This window comes from Marmota marmota, unplaced genomic scaffold, assembly GCF_001458135.2.
Source record: "Marmota marmota marmota unplaced genomic scaffold, marMar, whole genome shotgun sequence".
Classification (NCBI taxonomy): domain Eukaryota; kingdom Metazoa; phylum Chordata; class Mammalia; order Rodentia; family Sciuridae; genus Marmota; species Marmota marmota.
In genome coordinates this window covers 15,281,570-15,290,557 of record NW_025999998.1, presented here as the reverse complement: position 1 = coordinate 15,290,557, position 8,988 = coordinate 15,281,570, and the positions used below count along the sequence as shown (strand labels likewise).

General features: G+C 32.0%; 1 long non-coding RNA gene across 1 annotated transcript in view; it reads right to left on the bottom strand.

The window, feature by feature from the left end:
* Positions 1–250: 250 nt before the first annotated feature.
* The window catches only part of LOC125617926, a 28,537-nt gene continuing 19,799 nt past the window's right edge, over positions 251–8,988 (bottom strand). The window contains exon 4 of the long non-coding RNA XR_007349067.1: positions 251–2,506. This is a non-coding gene — a long non-coding RNA (uncharacterized LOC125617926). The remainder of the gene's footprint in view (positions 2,507–8,988) is intronic.

Below are 8,988 nucleotides of genomic sequence, written 5' to 3'. Positions count from 1 at the left end.
TCTCCTAAGCCTCAATCATGAATAATTATAAAACCTGAACAAACCAATGATCAGTCAGGATATTTAATCAATAATAAAAATTCTTCCACCAAAAAAAAAAAAAAACAAAGCTGAAGATTTACCAATGAATTCTACCAAACATTTAAAGAATTAATATTAATCCTTTCAAACTCTTCCAAAAGGCTGAAGAAGAGGAAAAATTCTTATATAAAGAAATGATAAATGTTTGAGAAGATAAGTACATTTAACTTTATTTAAGCATTGCACAATGTATACACTTATTCAAACGTCACATGGTACCACATTAACATGCATAACTTTGTTTTTATATATGAGTTAAAACAAATTTAATTCAAAAACCCCTAAAATAAATAAAATCCTTATATTTATGTCCCGTATCAAATTTTTTTCCATCGAAAACTTGACTCAAATATCATAATTTTGTCAATAAAGTGTATTTATATAATACATATTACTTGTATTTCCAAAGGTGATTTTTTCCACAAAATTCTTAATTTCTGAAATGACTACAGAATAGTTCTGCAGAATTATTTAAGCAGATAATCCTACCTGTGGACATGTAAAAAATACTGTCAGGGTGATGGAGGAAATAATTTCTAAGTGGCCAGGGTTTTGCCACGTGTATTTGCAAGTGGGTACTTATTCCCATGAATCCTGTAATTCTTCTGTCTATGTAGAATAAAGACCTTCTTCCTATTATCAGAGACATGAACTCCTTCCACCCTTTTAAACTCCTGTAGCATGTGAAGTTTTCTGTTCAAGGTTTCTATTTAAAGTCTTTTCTTTATTATGTTTCTACAGGGATTTGAAGGGCTGCTTCTAGATCTCTTGCTTTCTACTTCAGTTTAAAAAAATCCTACTGGGGTTTCTATTTCTGTGTTGCTTCACCAGATGTCCAAACCATTTAAGACATGGCCTCTAAATCCTTGACAGCTATTTGAGGGTGTCAGTATGTTCTCAATTCACTTCATTTTTACCTGATCTTATCTTGCCTTTTCCTCTGGAAAGAATAAAACAAACATCTAAAGAGTGCCAACTGGGTGCAAGCCACTGTACTAAGCACTGGGGGACAATATAACACTTGTTTCCAGCTCTTAAAGAACTCAGGCAAATAAAGGAAGGTATTACCCATTAGCATTTCTTAAAGAGTCTAAGAAATTGGCCTTTACAATTTGGATTAACTCCCTTCTCTTGTCCAAATTTCTGCTGCTCCATCCAGAAATTACATAATTCTATAGCTGCGAATTCATTATTTCTATCTTGGAGTTAATAAAATTTTTTGACTCCTCTTAAACTATTTCTCTCTTTCCGGGCATGCTGGCAGATTTTTTACTAAGGTTTTGTAGCCAGGATTCTAACTAAGTAAAACCCTTGGTGCTACCTAATGTAATTGTTAGCTAGCAAAACAAACAAAAGGACAACAACAAAAACTAATGAGTTCTTCACTAGTTTTCTCCCAAACTTAATGTCATCAGTGACACTTTGTGCATCTTGATCTGAGGTAATTTGCTCAGACTGAAGAGACTAAATCTAAAAATATTTTTATTGGCTCAAACTTTTTTTCTATCACAAGAATTCAGAACAAATGATTTCAATTTTGCCTTGAAGTTTAGGCAAAGTCTCACAAAGGGATAGAATTTTCTTGGATTGGATTTTCCTGGACTCAACGGGCCTAAGAGGTGATTTACACCCATGGAACTTTGGCAAGGGATTTGTCTATATAGTTAAAATACTGACAACAGTTAAATAGTTATAGATATTCACAAGAAAGAAAGTGTTAAGAAGAATTAATATGGGGCTAGGATTGTGGCTCAGCAGTAAAGCGCTTGCCTAGCACGTGTTTGATCCTCCCTGGATGTGATCCTCAGCACCACATAAAAGTAAATAAGTAAAATAAAGGTATTTTGTCCAACAACAATGAAAAAATAAATATAAAAATTAATATAAGAATAATTAATATAACTAGGGCTAGTAATAACAATAACTATGACAATTATGGATTTATTATTGTATGTTAGACTTGGAGGCAGGCACTTGACCTAACAGAAAAGGTTTAGCTGTGTTTGAAAGAAGATCTAAAATAGCAGAGCTTTAAATAAGAGTCTAAAACATGAACCTCCACAAAAGCAAGGTCAAGGCCAGCCAGCTTCATGGGTCTGTGACCTGAGCTGTCGTACAAGTTCCAACTTCATTTGAGGCTTTTCAGGAACCTTGTTGAAAAATCCTTAATAATTTTATCTTTGAATTCACATTTCGTAAGTGAATATGTATGAACTGATATACACGCTGACATTCTTTGCCATCCTATTTTCGTATAATTCTCACTATACTCAATCAGCATAGAATTCATGGGAATCTACCATACATTTCAGTTCAGTAAAACTCAAAGAAAGTTCAAAACAAGTATGTTACCTCCAAGACTGAGTAGGTGGGGGTAGTGGCTGCCACAAGAGGCAAGTTCTTATCAAACAGGAACTTATGTCAACTGCAGAAAAAAAAAGGCAATGACATTCTTAGACACACAACTACCAAGCAACCTTATCATATCCTTCCTCACTCATGTTACTTACTGCACCATCCCATCCCTCCCACTAATGTGGTTAAAACAGAGTAAAAGCAAAGACATGGCAGCCCAGATTCCCTTTCCTTTCAGTCTTTCCTTATTCATCAGCAAGCCAAAGGTGGATAGTGTTGGCAGAATGTGAACTTATCAAAAATGAAATAAAAGCAATAGCATTAGTTTTGCTCAAAATTTCCACTCGTTTGGTATAAACATGAATAAGATATGAAATATAAGTTGTCTAATTTTAGTTATTATGCATATGAGTTCTTTTTATTTAAAACTAGCTTTCTAAAGAATACAAAGGTAAGTGGTAAAATTCATGCTAGTAATTATAAACATCTTCTTTACTTAGAATGGCATTAATAGTAAGTAAAAAACATCTAGATACAAACTAAGAATTAAAAAAAAGTTTATCTTTTAGTGCAGTTAGTGACTATTTGTTTCTTTTTCAACAAGGGGGGCCTACATTTTCATTTTGCACAGGGCCCTACAAGTTACATGGCTAACCCTGCCAGCATTAATATGGTGCCCTACATGTATGGAACCCAGGTTCCTTCTATTTTATTGTGCCATTTTCTGTGGTCCACTGTTATGACTCCCAATGCAGAATCCAGATTAGTGGGAACATAAAGCCAAAACAGACAAGGGCAAAGATAACACAATGCTTTCTCTTTTGGTAAGTGTAAGAAAGATACTGCATGATTCTTCTAGCTTGCTTTGTAAATCAGAACTTAGACAAACACACCAGTTGCAAGGGAAGCTGGGAAGTGAAATCTTTGATAATTATGTATACAGCTAAATTTCAGAGGTGCTGGAATCAAAAGAAAAGGGAAAGAATGAATATTGGGCACAACTTAGTTTTCTGTGCCACACAAGTTAAAAAATAATGCCTGTGAGGAATCAATCAGTGCCAGGTAGCCTGAGACTGGACAGATTTCCCCAGGGGAAAAAGAACATACATAAAAAGTAGGGTGGAGAGGATGTTTCTGTTAATAAGCCTGCATGATAGATACAAAATAGAAGTAGAAAGGATACAAATTACTTGAAGAAATTCAAACAAGAAGCCTAAACTGGATTCACAAAGGTTGAAATGTCAGATTTTGTCACTGGCTATTTGATTTGGACAGATTACATTACTTGTTTAAATTATTATTTAATAATAGCAGCATTTCTTCAAAGGATAATGTGTCTAAGATGTCGAACACAGTGTCTGATATTTAATATTTACTAGTTCTTCATGTTAATTTTCATTTTATAAACAAAAAAACTTTTTTATTAATTCTATTGTGTTTGTATCTATAGTAAACATAAACCTTTATCAATGAACTAGCATTAACTATCAATACATTGATTATAATAAATATTCTAACACATTAAAATTATAAATCTCAGTATACATATAATAGGTAAACTTTAAGAACACAACATTTTAAAATTTCAATTTCTCAAACTAGATATCAAGAAGAGCATCATAGTTTTGAGGATTTTTATATTTAAATGCTCATATCTAGCAGTTTTAAATAATCCCTTTATTATGTTAATAATTTAGACCTCTGTTAATAACCTGCTACTACTATTCAGGTCTCTTGAATTCACTTTATCTTTATCATTCATGTCCAGTCAAGTGCCATGTGTAATTGGTAGGTCATGTTGCAGAGAACCGTAAAAATATGTTCAATAATAGACTGAATTTGAAGTACCTTTCATATAATGAACCTGAATAAAGCATCTCAGCATTCTGAAGTACTGAATAATTAAATAGTTTTTTATTATTATCCCCATTTTATAGATGGAATCATAGGTACAAAGATATTAAATAATTTGCTGAAGAACATACAGTTAGTCAATAGCAGGGATAAACTGGGAGTAATACTCAAAATTTGCATTCAGAGAAAAAGTTCAGCAGAAATTTCTGCTACATCTGTATTCTACATAGAAAACTAAATTGAAATCATCACTGCTTTCATTATTAATATTCATTCGTATCAAAAATATGCTAGGTACCATAATATACAGAGAATGAGATAAAACCCCCTAACCCCAGCCCAACTATATATCTAATTCTCCCAACTTATTACTAGTACATCTGAATGGGTGTTTTATCACCTTAATTATTTTTAAGAAATGACACCAATAGCAAAGAATCCTGTGAGTCTAATTGCTAAAGAGAACACATCTCCTACTTGCCCAAGTAGTACTAAACTTTCCTCTTATTATAAAGATAAAGACTATTAGAAACTGCAGGCTATGCTTAAAAAGAACTAAAATATCCCATTAATTGGACAGCTATGTTAGTGAAGTCATTCATTTGGGTTGAGATCATATGTCAATGGCAATGTAAGTCATACGACAAAGTACTATGAGGGTCATATTTAATTCTGTGTAAATAATCATCTTCAATACCTGTGAACTGTATTTTATTCCCAACTGTATTTTATTCCCAGTGAGGACAAAGGAGGCTCTGAAAAGTGAAGAGATATACCTAAGGATACATAATTTAGTGGTAAATGGTCTTTAATCCAGGTAATTTTAATTCTTTTCATTCTGGGACAATTATTCACATATAATTGTATAATTTTGAGTAGTCTTAAAATAAAAATGTTTAAAGTCAAAAATATTTTAAATGCCTATTTTTATTTTGTTAACATTTATTAATGTTACTGGCATAATTATATGCTTTTATAAAGTTATTAAGTGTTTTTGATTGACAAACTTTACTCTTTTCTCTGTCTCTTATGAAAATGGCTTGTTAAAATCTCTCTATTGTTTTGGAAGTTATCCAGTCTTCTGCTATTTGGGGTGATAATATCTAAAACTTTTAAATATTCAATTAGGTATAAGTTTAAAGCTAATCAATCTCTCTTAGTTTTCTACTATATTTGTACAAGAATTTATTCAATAATCCTCTATTAATTTAGAGTATTCCCAAAGTTTCAGTATTATATGAATCTTGTAATGACTATTACAGAATTAAATGTTAGTAGCACTAAATATATTTACAAAATGTTATTATCACCATTGCCTATATTCAAAAATTTTCCATTATCTCCAAAAGAAATTATGTGCCCATTAAACAATAACCACAGTGGTCCACTGCCCTTGACATCCTCTATTCTTTGGTTCTAAGAATTTGTTCTAGATACATCATATAATAGCACATGCAATATTTTCCCTTTTCCTCTGTATTTCATTAAACATAATGCTTTTAAAGTCTATCTGTGTTACAACACATATCAAAATTCTATTCATTTTTTAAGACTGAAACATATTCTGTTGTATGTATATACTAGAGTTTGTTTATCCTTTCATCTGTGGTTGAGCACGTGGTTGTTTCTACCTTCTGGCTACAGTAAATAATGTTGACGTGAGCATGGGTGTACAAATATCTGCTCGAGTCCTGTTTTCAGTTATTGTGTGTACATACCCCAAAGTGGAGTTGCTGCATTATATGGTAATAGTATTTTTAATATTTGGAGAAACTGCATTGCTGTCTCCACAGTGACTGCACTATTTTGCAATCCTACCAGCAGTGTGCAAAATTCCACTATCACCACATCCCCACCAGCACTTAATATTTGTTCATTTGGTTTTTAATAATAGCCATCTTGTTAAGGAATTTGAGGCCTAATCCAATGTGATGAAGATTTGGTCCTATTTTTTCCTCTATTAGACGCAGGGTCTCTGGTCTAATTCCTAGGTCCTTGATCTGCTTTGAATTGAGTTTCGTGCATGATGAGAGAGAGGGGCTTAATTTCATTTTGTTGCATATGAATTTCCAGTTCTCTTAGCACCATTTGTTTGAGAGGCTATCTTCTCTCCTTGTATGTTTTTGGCACCTTTGTCTAATATGAGATGATTATATTTACTGTGGGTTTGTCTCTGTGTCCTCTATTCTGTACCATTCGTCTATATGTCTATTTTGGTGCAATACCATGCTGTTTTTGTTACTATAGCTTTGTAGTAAAGTTTGAGGTCTGGTATTGTGATGTCTCCTGCTTCACTCTTCTTGCTAATGATTGCTTTGGCTATTCTGGGTCTCTTATTTTTCCAAATGAATTTCATGATTGCTTTTTCTATTTCTATAAGGAATAACATTGGAATTTTAACTGGAATAGCATTGAATCTGTATAGCACTTTGGGTATTATGGCCATTGTGAAAGCACAAGAAATAAAATCAAGAATTAATAAATGGGACGGATTCAGTTTAAAAAGCTTCTTCTAAGCAAAAGAAACAATCAATGAGGTGAAGAGAGAGCCTACATTTGGGGAACAAACTTTTGCTATGAGCATGTCAGATACAGCACTAATCTCCAGGATATGTAAAAACTCAAAAAACTTAACATAAAAAATCAATAAATGGGCTAAAGAGCTGAACAGACACTTCTCAGAAGAAGATATATAATTGATCAACAAATATATATGAAATAACAGTCTTCAATGAAAATAGCTAAATTACTTAAACACACTGTAAATATAAATGATGCTCAAAATAATTATCATAATTACTATGAACATAGGTAATAATTTTATTGTTTGAAATTCAGAAAAAGACAAAACTATACTGGCAGGTCTGTGGTTGTTAGGGGATAGGGGCTGCAAGAGAACCAAAAGGAGCTAGGAAGGAAATTTTTAGGATGATGGAACCGTCCCATAAATTTGTTGTGATATATAAGCATATTTTTCATATTTGAAGTATACATTTTAAATTAATGGATTCTATTCTTTGCAAATTATACCTCAATAAATCTGTTAAAAGCAAATAATTCTAGAAAATCCTTATCCTTTTCTCCTGAAAAAGGATACACACACACACACACACACACATATAATGACAATAATAAGAAATAATAAGAAATGTAATTACCTTTAGTGTAATGTTCAGTGACAAATGTTCTGATCTCATACTTTATAAAAAAATTGCCATTAATTGAAGTCCATAGATAGATGGTGCTATTTCATACCATTCTAAACAAAATAAATTGAAGATAACTATCATCCTCCCAAAATCTGCAGAAATAATTTAGAGCTTCTTAGAAGATATGTATAGGTGTCTGATAAAAGAGCTAGTCATCCTTATATTTGCCCAGCAGTATTCGAAGAAACTTATGGCCCAAAGGTCAAATTTGCCCCCCCCCTTTTTTTTGAGGGGTGAGAATCTATACAATTTTGTTAAATTTAGTCAAAATTTAAAAAATAAGAAGCTTCACATAAAATTTTACTTTCTGTTGACAATAATTGGTGGGCAATATGTTATATTTAACTGATTTCATACGGAACTCCACATATTATTATATCTCTATGTGTAATTTTTCTTTTCCAGAATGTTTTTTTTTGGGGGATTTTTACCCAATTCTATGGTATCTATTCTTATTGATGTGTAAGCACTCTTATAGGAACCTAATAGACTTCTGCCTTTTTTAAAATTTTGTCTTCTTTCATTATACAATTAAGAATTTAATTTATAAATATTTTTTCTCATCTAGTTTCTGAATTTTATGCCATTGCTATCTCATCCTGAACTGAGAATTAGTAACAAAGACATTCGTGGGGTTTTTTTGTTTGTGTTTTTATGATTTCAATTTTGGAGTTAATCCTATTTAATCAGATTAGATATCCATTCTAGAATACAGCTCTCCCTGTGCTAATATACACATAATCTGAAAAGCATCATAACCTTGGGGATAAATTAATTGGCTCACAGATACAGTCAATGAATCCTAGGGAATTAAAGTAAAATATAAGAATTCTTGTAAAGAAGCATACTTTTAAGAAGGAATGTGTACTATCTTTTTGATAGACCTTAACTGTCTTCAAGCAACATGGGCTGGTTTAATCCACACCTGTCTCAAGGTACTAGCTTTTTTATTTCAGATGGACAGCTTCCCTTGGAGATGCTATACCTTACTATTGCAGTAAATGAATCAAACAACAGGAAATTTTAAATATCCAGAGGCTCAAGATACTAGTTTCCTTCATTATTTGATACATCTTTTCTAATCCGACTTAAGACAGGAATAATTTTGTCATTATTCTTGTTTGCTTGTTTGTTTTTAATGGAGAAACTTGAAATAAATAACGCAATGTTGAAGGTAGAAAAACACATGGAAAATCTTGGAAAGAAACTTGAAAGTGAATAGTTGCCCTTTTCAATATTTAAAATAAAGTTATAAAAATTTAGGGATGAGACCAGTGTATATATTAAAATAGATTATAGAACTAGAAGAGCAAGTTCAGAAATCCAAGTATATTTGTAAATTTAGTATGTAATAGAGATAATAATTAAAATCCATGTGAAAAATGAATCATCCCATAAATATTATTGAGACAAGTGGCCCTAAAAAGCAATAGGAAAAACAAACAAAACCAGAACTGACCAGTGGGGGAGAGTGAATCCAACTTTCTTC